General features: G+C 28.9%; 1 protein-coding gene across 4 annotated transcripts in view; it reads left to right on the top strand.

Moving 5' to 3' along the window:
• Positions 1 to 459: 459 nt before the first annotated feature.
• LOC107452992 (hexosaminidase D) overlaps positions 460 to 11,648 on the top strand; it is a 191,766-nt gene continuing 180,577 nt past the window's right edge. For all 4 annotated transcript variants that reach the window (XR_011638407.1, XR_011638406.1, XM_016069641.3 and 1 more), the window contains exon 1: positions 460 to 596. The gene's annotated coding sequence lies outside the window, so the exon portion shown is untranslated. The remainder of the gene's footprint in view (positions 597 to 11,648) is intronic.

Here is an 11,648-nt window from a genome sequence, read left to right as displayed (position 1 = left end):
TAAGCTCATTGAATATTTGTTAAATTCTAAATACGATTTCAATTTGATTATTGCTTTCAGTTTCCAAATAAAAAAATACTTTATATTTGTCTTAAATGCGAATGCGTATGTTTGTTAGCAGACCTGTTGCTTAAACTAAAAGTGCGATAAAATAGAACAATTTATCTTTGTTTCTTCTATAGTACTTCTCCAGCTTCCTTTAATCGAGTTGCGCGAAAATAGCGCCAGATGTCGCTAATCCCATTTAGTTTTCTAAAACTCGCTTTCACGTTTCTAACTGTTCTCAGAAATAAAACGATTGGTCGGCTCGTGTACCTCTAAGAGTCGCAACAGAGGGAAATATAATTTTTTTTTTGCAAACGATAATTTTTACAGTTTACTTTTTGCTCTCTAAATTCTAATTAAATGAAAAGACAAAGTTAGCGCAACAGAGCGCGCATAAGAAAACGTCCTGCGCATGTGTGGCCAATGTTGTCAAATAGATCAGGTGTAATAATTTATCATTTTACCTGGCCGCGGCGCTAGCTTCGGACCACAAGATTCAAGGTAAGAAGTCAAAAAGGAACTTCTTTTTCAACTGTTGACCCACTAAACCGGTGAGTGTTTAAAGCAATTTTTTATTTTTATTTTTATTGCATTTGTAGATTCCGTCACGGGTTTGTCGTTCTTTTTCCTTATTAGAGGGGGAAAACTAATTTTTTTCCCTTCCGGAAACTTGTTTTAAGTTTTTCAGAAGGAAAAACTTTTTTTTCATGTAGGGGTCAAGTTCATGAAGACTTTGGTAGCTTATTTCATAAATAAGAAACTATCAAGTTTCTTATTTGTTTCATTTTTTTTCGATGTTTGTATCATTTTAAAGTATTTTATTTAATTAAAAAAAAAACTACCGAAAAAACATGCTTAAAAAGTTTTAAATTACGCTTTGGAAATTTTCAAAAAATTATTTCGTATACGTTTAAAAAGACCATTTTTATATGTTTATGTAATAAAAATTACTAAGCAATTGTTAAGCAGTTAAGCAATTTTAACTGTTAAGAAAACTGTTAAGCAATTTTAAAAAACGATGAGATCTCACGACGAAGTGCTGACTATTACTATAATTTACTAATTTATACTTCTAACAAAGCTGATAATTGTAAAATGTGTTATTTTTTAATGAGGAAAAAACAAACTAAATAAGATAAAATTCATTTTAACATTTCCAGATACTTATGCATGATGAATTATAGATAATATATAAGATTTTATGAATATGTTTGAAGAGAAGGAGTTAATTTGCGAATAGTTATTAAAATTATTAGAATTGTTTTTTTTTTATCAAAATATTTTGTAAACAAGTATTCTAACTTATCAATAAAAAGGTCGGATCGATTTGCATGGAAAAGAAAAGTTTGTTTCTGTGCTAACGTATGCAAAAGATCCAAACGAAATCACATCTGGATAAAATGCGTTTTGAATATTCGACTGTTCTAATATTTGAAAAAAATTGCGCACGTGAAAAGTTTGCCATTTTTTTTAAAAGTAAATTTCCTAATACGGTTAATAAGTTGCGCATTTTTTTTTGATTGAAAAGAAATAAAAAGTTAAAAAAATTGATACACAGGTGTATTTAATTCGATTGTGTAGAATTTACAGCTAACATTTCCACGAATTGGAACTAAATATTTAGAATTGTTACGGAATTGAATTATCAAACGTTTTGTTAATTTTGCAATTGGAATGCATATTTGATTTATTTGCGCAGCAAGTGACAAGTTTTAAAGTTAAAAATATGATTATTAAATGAGTTGTGCCTTACGTCCTTTTATTTGGACTTTTTTTTTCTTCCAAAAAAAGTAAAAAGTGGTAACATTAGGGTTTCATTATTAGAATTTCCCTGTTTACAGAAACGAGATAGTTATGATTACCATTGTATAAATATTTATATTTGAAGAGTTAAGTCTTAAATCAGATTCAAGGAACATTATTGTGTCGTGATTTCGATTCGAGATTTCAGGGAGTATTATTGTGTCGTTTGGAAAGTTCGCACCATTTTTCGTTAGGTGAAGCTTCTGATCGCCCGTCAAAAATATTCCAGTGGTAGCAAAAACTATATTATAAAATATATTTCCCTTTTTTTAAAAAGTAGTTTATAATTAGAAAATGACTTGATAAAGGTTAAAAATTTTTTTTAATTGATAAAAAATTTGTTTAGGCACAGATCTTTTTTTCGAGCTCCTCGCACTATTGTATTAATATATTTTGCTATGGCTTTATAAATATAATATAATAAAGCACTAATTTCGCGGATACAATCGTGTGAGCTGATAGTGAGATAATATTTCATCGTTTAATTTTCTAATTTTATGTTTTTAATTTTTTTGAAATTTTCAATAATTTTTATTTCTTTCGTCATATTTTTCAAATTTTGTTTCCTTATTTTTTATTTCTTATTTTGCTTTTTTTTTTGTCTTTTTATAAAAAATTTCATATTATGGGTTCCAGGCACTAGCATCTTATGCATAGTCAATCAAATCTAATAAATTTTATATTCATCATTTTTAATTTAAATTTTCTCTTTTCTTTCATTCTGTATTGTCTCTAACATCAGGATTCTAAACAGGAATGCATCCAGAAGAGAACCTTTACGTTTATTCCATCAAATTTTATTGTATTTCTAATTCTAATAAGTTATCCTTCTATCAGGGCTCGAAAAAACTCAGAAATTTTACCCGTCCCCTAGGACGGCTCGTCCAACAATGCACCCGTCCTCCGTTGAAACTAACCCGTCGCTTTTAAATAAATAAAAAAATAATTTTCTCCTATTTATTACAAACATTTATATAAATTGCACAATGAATTAGTCGTTACTAGGATGACATTATACAGTAATAAAAGAAATACTAGGTTACTAATAGTAACCAGTATTTCTTTTATGAAATAACTTAAATGACGAGGGTCAAGTTATCTGGAATGTCAAGTTATCCGAGGGTACTGCGTTTTTTAAATGAATCAAATATGACGTTTGCCAGTTCCACAATCAAGCCAATGATTTACAGAGGTTTCTGAACAGAAATCTGAAAGGGGTTTTCCATTTAGGTAGATGTTCATAATTGCTTTTAAAGCTTCTTGTTTAAGACCAGTACGTATTGTGTTTTTTTGNTCCCAGTCATGAACCAACAATCGAACATGTCATCGTTATTTTATACTGATCAACTTTTAGCCTCTTTTACATTTTGAACTTTTATCTACTTGTGATTTTAGACTTCATCTACTTTATTCAAACTTCTTTTTATAGACATTTACTCTTAGGACTTTTAGCTCTCATTGAGTTTTAGTTTTGTGATTTTATTTTCATCTCTAATTTCCTTATTATTATAACAATTTTAATTCTTGGCGCTGATTACCGGCGCTTTTAGCTTTCATTGCTTTTAAATCATGTTCTTAATTACCTTAATTTTTAATTATCTTAATTTTTAGTTAATTATCTTTTAACTGATCACTACCACTGTCATTTATCAAAATTTTACTGTATTTTTAGTTGTAAGCTTAAATATTTAATGTAATAATTTAAGTTTTTATCTCCGTATACCTCCTGGGATGGGTCGGAGTTCTACCGATCATATATATATATATATGAAATTTCTGCTTACAGTTATTAAAAAAGCACATTATCTTAATTTTTTCATCCAATATAATTCTGATTTAGCATATTTATACTTACATGCTCCAGCCATAAAATAAAATGCATTTTACAATCTAATTTTTGAGTATTGCATGAACTATTTTTCAAGTAATTTGGTAATTGGCAAATTTCGTCGAATGCCGAATATTTTGAGAATAAAGCACCAAATTAGCCCATTTTATAGTGAAAGGGGAATCTTTGACATTCATCATGTTTAAAAGACGTAAACAAACACGATTTTTTGTTTACCTATTTTGTATAAATAAATTTAAATTTTAAACATTTTAATTCGAAATTTTAAAATCGGTCAACAATTTTTTTTTTGTGAACTTAGAACTGAAACTTAGACGAAAAATAACTCAAGAAGTAAAAACTGGAATAATAATATTTTGATATCAGAATATTTTTTATTCATTTCTCTAAAATTGTTCATTTCTCTTTGAGTTATGACAGTGAGAAGCACGTTCAGTCAAAACTTTCTGAAGCACGGCTGACGGCGGCAGTAACTTTTATTAACTAACAGAGATAATCACAAAATGCTTTTACAAGTTAAATATTGTATTTTGTATCGTTTATACAGTCTTATGTTAGTAGAAATTAAAAACTAAGCAGAATGTTTTTTAAGAATAAAGTCGAATGAATATAAAATTTCCGCTTCCTTTTTTTCAACTTCATCCTACATTCTAACCAATTCAACTTAAATACCAACGTATTACCAACCAAACCCCTTTTCTGTGAATTCCCCATTTACTAATACAGTTTTTGAATATTTTGTTCCAAAAAAGAAAGGGGGCGGGTTTTTTAAAGATGAGCTAATTGGCGTCTTACTTCATAATTTCTAATGAGACTGGCTTTTTCGTTTCCAGAAATAGGAATTCCATAACAAGTAGTTAACAAATGTGCTTTTAAAGGGTGATGATATGCTGAAGAAGACGTAAGAATGTGTAGTATTAGCAATTTTTTATCAGTTTTTTTCTACATTGCAAGTAGAGCTGCACAATGGGCAGTTCGCGACGGTCTGACAAACATCCCTGAAGAAGTTCTGAAAATCTGTAGGGAAAAAACCAATTCTCGTAGTTAAAAGGAACTTCAGCAAAATTAGTAGAGTTTACCACTCATGTATACAACCAGCTCTCTTTTATGAGAAAGAAGTCCAGTACCCGTTATAGTAACGAATTTCAGCAAATTTAGAGGAGTTGCCCTTTTATTTATACGGCCAGCACCCTTCTGTCAGAAAAAAGCCCAGTACCCGTAATAGTAACGCATTTCTGCAAGTTTAGAAGAGTTGACCGTACATTTATGCAGCCAGCGCCTTTCTGACAGAAAGAAGCTTAGTACCCGCAAATGTAACGAACTTCAGCGTATTTGGTAGAGATAATAGCTTAATAAAACGGCTATCATTTCTTCCAGAAAGAAGTACATTGAACGTAAAAATACTTTCTTCAAGATGATCATAGTGATCATTTTAAGAGACAATTTAAGAAAATTATGCGTGCATTTTACATGTGATATAATAAAGATCGTATTCAGGGGGGGGAGGAGGAAAGAGGCATACTATTGTCCCTAAGCTCGGGACGACTGAGGGCCCATCCAAAATTCTTAACAAAAAATATAGTTTTTATCAATGTTTTTTCAAAAGGGCGAAGAATTTCTTTGAATGTATCTAAAATCTACAGTTTTTTACAACGGATCTGAAAAAAATTCCAAAAAATATATAAAAGAAGGCTTTTTCAGGATTTGGCACGCGCAATAAATTTTGCTTCGCGCTGTCGTGCCACAGGTCCCTGGTTCGATCCTCGGGCCGGGCAAGGTTGACTCAGCCTTTCATTCCTTCAGTGGGTCGATACATGAGTACTAAGCATGCTTGGGAACTAAACACTGGGGGTTCCGAAGTTCGGCTGACCACCTAACCGGAACATCTGCTTCTGCACCCCAGAGCCTAAGGTCAAGAAAACTGAGATAGGCACAGTTGGCCTTGGCCCTCTATGGGCTGTCACGCCGCTGAGTTTAGTTTAGGTTTATATATATATATATATATATATATATATATATATACGTATTTATATCAAAGAAAGTGGAAACTTCGACATCAATGTATCGAAGAGAACACAGGCAGTGCCGCTGAACAAGTAGATTGAACTAGTTTTTCAATTTTTGTGTTAATTATTTTTAAAAACATTAACAAATAGTAAACATTAAGAATTCTACACCCTAAGATTCAGTTTTTTTTAATAATACATATTATTTTCAATGTTACAGTATGTCTTTTGTTTCAAAAGTTATTAATCTCTTAACAAATACAAATAAAAGAAATTCTTCATGATTTACATCTTTTTAAGGATATACATCATCGACTAAATTATGATAGAATTGAAGTTTCGAAAGGAATCTATTTACAAATACCGTTTCGTTAGCATTTATCTGCGTAATTTCTTGACATATCTTTAACAAAAGCTATAAATGCAACTCCTTTCATTCCACTTTGCTCAATTTATGATTATTACGAGTAATCTTTTATTTGTAAAGAGTTCCTTCAAAAATCCATACAACGAAGCATAACTCATAAAAACAGAACGTTCCTTCTTTCAATGTTAGGATATAGAAAACGCAATATCGACACTTTTACTACGTTTATTGTTCACAACAAAAGATCGAGTAGAGCTAAAAGCTGGATGCTATTTGGAAAAAATGATTGAGAGGCCTTATTTCCTAGCTCCAAGAAAAATAAACTTTCAGTGCTAACATTCCAAACAAATGTGTCGCCAAGATTCTGAAAGAAATATTTTCATGTATTATGTATTAGTGGAATATTATGTATACTAAAACGTAGAAAATAGTTTCTAAAATTTGGAATTTTGACTTTTATAATGTACTTGTCAGGTTTTCGGAGAGTTTGCCTAATTAAATGTACAAAAGCTATATATGGGGAACCTATATGGAATATTACTAAAAAAGGTTATTTTCATTGAATTGTAAAACTTTATTTTGACTGACCACGTTTTAAAGGGACGGTTTTTTAACCTTTTAATTGGTCATTTATTTGCTTTAATAGTAAATATAAATATTTTTGGAATTGAAAATGACACAAGAAAAAATCATTTAGCTTAATAGATAAAATTAATTCTAATTTCAACGCCATTTTTGGTAAGCATGCTTACCACCGCTTATTGGATGTAATAAAAAGTAAGAAATTTATTAACTTGCGATTTTTTATAATAAAAAATATTTTTAAAATGCTACAAACTGCAAAAGGAATTATACATATTATAATTTTCAGTACATTTTCTAAAACAGACATATGGTCACCAATTTTACTCACCCGTACTCCATCAGAGCTGAATTTATTAAAAATTAGAACCCCAAATTAAAAGTGGTAAAATATCTTACCATGGATATTTGTAATTGGTGATAAGTATACTTACCACTGCCTTAGAAAGGGTTAAATAAGAAGTATTTCATTGTATAATTAGCATTCGCATGCCTGACGAAAATAGTACTTTTCATCACTTAGTATTTAAATTCCAATTCAAAGCACAGAGATTTTTCAAAGTTAAAGTGGTAGGTAACAAAAGAAGATATCTTTTTATATTAAATCAGGTCCGCTGAGATGTAGATTTTCTAGATTTTTAAAGTGATAACCAAGTTTATGCTTCAACGTTTAAAATGATTTTGACTTACGGGACATTTCCCTAAATTAACTAAATACATGAAAGACCTGATAAATATGTCATTAAAATATTAAACAATAGCGAAATTTTGAAAAAAAAAACTTTGCTCAATTTACTATAATTTCACTATCGAAATTAATGAGAATAACTAGAACAGGCCTGTCCAACATGTGGCAAACAGGCTACGTTATGTTAAATTGAGCAGTTCGAAAGGTAATTCGATATTTTTATTTAAAGTTTTGTTTTCGGTGGCATGCACACAGAAGACAAATCATAGTTTGAAATAGCGATAAAAAATTAGTTTTTAATTTAGAGATAAAAAAAATCACATAAAAAATGCACTATAAAGTAAGTGTGATAATTTCGACAAAGGGTAATATTGCACATGAAAGCTGAATGCCAAGGTCGATTCAAGCTTACCTATGCAATCGTTTTGTCAGAAATTTATTTTAAACTAGATAAATTTCCCAGTAATTATGTATTACTTGCAGAAACCAAAAAACCCTTAAAAAAGCACATTTTTACGTGTTAACACCCAAAATCGTAAATTACGGCTAAGTTATATTGTCAAGAACGTAAATAGTAATAGCAACATGACTTCAATATTAATATTTATGTTTGCTACGCAAAATATTCGTTTTCCAATGATAATTCAGAAACACAATAAAACTCTTGACATGCGAATATGTAAATATGCAATGTTTTTTTTATATCAGAAGAAGTAGCGAAGCGAAAAATATTTATTTATTCAGTTTTAATGCTAATACTTTTTAAATAGGAACCGCTTTCCCTCTATCAGGACTTTCAACGCTTTCTGAGAGATAGAATAGCAGACCACTGAAAATTAATGTTCTAACATTTTTGTTGTAACTTTGACAACATTATAAAAGAGCTTGAATAAAGAGGTGTTTTAAATGATATTTTGAATCATTTACATGTTGTGATGTGTGGAAAATAACTTTTAATCAAATTTACAAAGCAAAGAATCTTACATGATACCATGAACTTAACTACCACTAGAAAATTTTTTTCAAAAAAGCTTAGAACGTTCACTGGCCATATGAAAATTCGCCATGGCCATTCGATTTTACTGTCACATGAAAATTCGGGCTTCAAAACACCATCTACTCCGAACTTCAAGTGCTCCTCAATATACTAAAAATGTTGTGAAATAACAATTAAATAACCAAAGTGCTGAAGTATTTTCATATATATCTTCTAATTACTTAAATGTTATGGTAAGTTAATATCATTTAAAACCAAAAGATAAAAAATAGCATTTACTATTTCTTTTAACATTTGCAAAAAATCTCTGGCTTAAAAATTGAAGAAGTTGGCTCCTCTAGTTAAGATTCCCATTTTTTTTTTTAAATAAAATAAAAGGGTAGTTAATTTGAATTAAAGCTTATAGGAATTTTTTTTTTTTAAGTTACCATATTAATATTTACCCGTCTAGTAGGTCAATAATTTTCATAAAAATATATATGCCTTACAAAATAACGAATAGTGTTGGTCACGAGTGTATAAATGATCAAGGTTTGTCTTTGTTTCGTTATATTTACCACATTATTCCTAGCCAAATGAGAATCCTTGATCTAGTTAAAATAATAATAAGCTGAAAGTGTCAAAACGTCCCATTGTTGACAACTATGGAATTATTCCTAAATTATCTATTGAATTGTGTTTGACGCGGATACATGTTTATTTCAAATATAGAATTCGATTTTTTTTCTTTTTTTTCGGTGCATGATGCCTAAAACGACATATTATTTTTTTTCTTTATGATGCTTAAAGTAAAGAATCCTTGAAAGTTTGAAAATGACGTCAAAATGTTTTCATTTTTAATTTGTTTTGGACAATATTGAATATCTGTATTTTATTTAAAAAGTTTTCTTTTTGTGTCTTACCGTTGTCTCACTACCAGAATAATTCGTATTCTTACTTATTTTTTTATTTAAACCTATTGTTCATAGTTTTATTAAAAATAATTGCTAGTATAGTTAGAAGGACCGTGCATTATATTTAATATCTATATATATATGTTACGGTGAGACACCGAAATCTGGAGAATGTCGACATTCACCGGTGAATGTCAACATTCACATAGTCACTTTGGTGAATGCCCGAAATATTTGTTATATTCAATTTTATATTAATTTATTCGTTAATATTATTATATTTATTTGATATTTTTATTCTATATTTTAATACTTACTGACGATAGATTAGAAGAAAAGATCAGTGTTTGGAGTATCGGGCAATGGCACTTGACCTTAAAGAAACATCAGTGTAGGGTATACCGGGCAAATGTATACCGGGCAGTGGCACTTGATCTTAAAAAAACATCAGGGTAGGGTATACCGGACAGTGGCACTTGATCTTAAAAAAACATCAGGGTAGGGTATAGCGGGCAAATGTATACCGGGCAATGGCACTTGACCTTAAAACATCAGTGTAGGGTATACCGAGCAATGACACTTAAACAGACCTAATATGACTAGACCTTTGGTAAATGTCCGAAATATATACTTGGTCTAGTGCCACTTTTGCTATAGCCTAAATATTAAAAAAAATTAAACAAAGCGTTTGAATCAATTTTAAACTGATAACGAAATTATTTCTTTAAANATATATATATATATATACATTCATACATTCTTCTATATAAATTGTCGAAAAAATTTATTACCGTCAAAAAAAAATATATTTTATATCAGACTTTGATTACAACCAAATGTATTTTTAAAAAAACTGCGCTAATTATAAATATTTTATGAAAGGTTATTTTAATAAAATATTGCCGTTATAATTGAGGATTGTATAAAAAAACTTTCATATAAAAATTGCTGCTTGCACAAAAAAAAATGTACTTTTTGGGAAGCTTATTGACCATTCATAAAGTATTGAAATTTTAATTGATGGTTGAATACAAAAAGCTTTTGTATAAAAAATTATGTTTGCATAAAAAAAACTTTACCTTTCGAGAAATGTATCGATCATTTAGGGTTTTAATAATACACACCGTAGACAATCACTAAAGATTTTCTAGTAAAATTAAAAATACATAAATCATATTTTCTTAAATCATAATTTCCATTTTCAAATCAAATTACCATTCATTGTCCTTCATCAAAAAATTCGTAAGCACTCTTTTATTACATCATGGTAGTTAATTTTTAACGTATGAAATAAAATACGATTAAAATAAATTGTTATCAAAAAATTCGAATTTTCATTTAATTTAAGCAAACATCTATATTAAATTAATTTACAAAAAGTGTTTAATTTTTTTTATGAAATATTTCATCCTTCAATAAAATTCTCTTTATGATGTCAATGAATATTTGTAATTTAAATATATTTATTTGATTCTGACGCTGTATGGTTAGCTGTATTTAGCTTTAGAGCAAGACAAAAAAACAATGAATAATAATAATATAAAAAATTGTGTAAAATAAAAAAAGGAAAAATATGCATGAATTCTTGCAGAAGCTGTCAACTCTTCTGACTTTTCGGAAGGGTTTTATTTTTATATTTAAAGTAGAAGTCAAATCTATCTTTTGATATTTCGTTTTCAATTAAAAAAAATAATTTAAAATTATTGTATTTATTTTTGTTGCATTAAATGGCAATACAATTAAAGAGTTAGAATTTTATACACTGATGAAATACTGTTTCAACATTCTCTTTATCATTTATCAAGACCATTAATTAAATCGATAATCAACCTAACTTTGCCAAAGAATCCATTAGCATCATTAGTTCTAAAATTTCTGAGATTACCTGCAATTTTGAGACCTAGTTTAATCTTCTTCTCAAGGATGGGAAGCGGTGTTAGTTTCATTCGCCTTAGGTATGTTATAATTAAATTTTGCTTAACAAAGTGTTAATTAAATTACTAGTGCCACTATTAATAAATTTTAAATAGTTTTAGAGTAACGTGTCTTTTTATTAACACATTTGTTTTCTTTTACAAAACTTTATTTCATAAGAGAACTTTAAATATGTAGAAAAATGGTAAAAGTTGGTAGAGAAATTTTTCAGAAAGCGAACGCAAAATTGACGCTTGCGGTAAAAAATTGGTTTCAAAACATCACTCTGAGGAGTTTTTTGTGCAAACTAATAAACATTTTTTCATAAGAAAGTTCGATTGAGCGTTTACATTTGCTTAATTAAAATGAACTACATTCGCTCAAAAAAAGAGAAACCGATTTTAATATGTTAAGACTCTTGACAACTTGAAAGAATCCATGTTTTATTTTTATATATAAAAAAAATTCTGAATTATGTAGCATAAATAGTCCGTACTACTATTA

Source organism: Parasteatoda tepidariorum, chromosome X2 (assembly GCF_043381705.1).
Source record: "Parasteatoda tepidariorum isolate YZ-2023 chromosome X2, CAS_Ptep_4.0, whole genome shotgun sequence".
NCBI lineage: Eukaryota > Metazoa > Arthropoda > Arachnida > Araneae > Theridiidae > Parasteatoda > Parasteatoda tepidariorum.
This window is presented reverse-complemented; position numbering and strand designations above follow the sequence as displayed.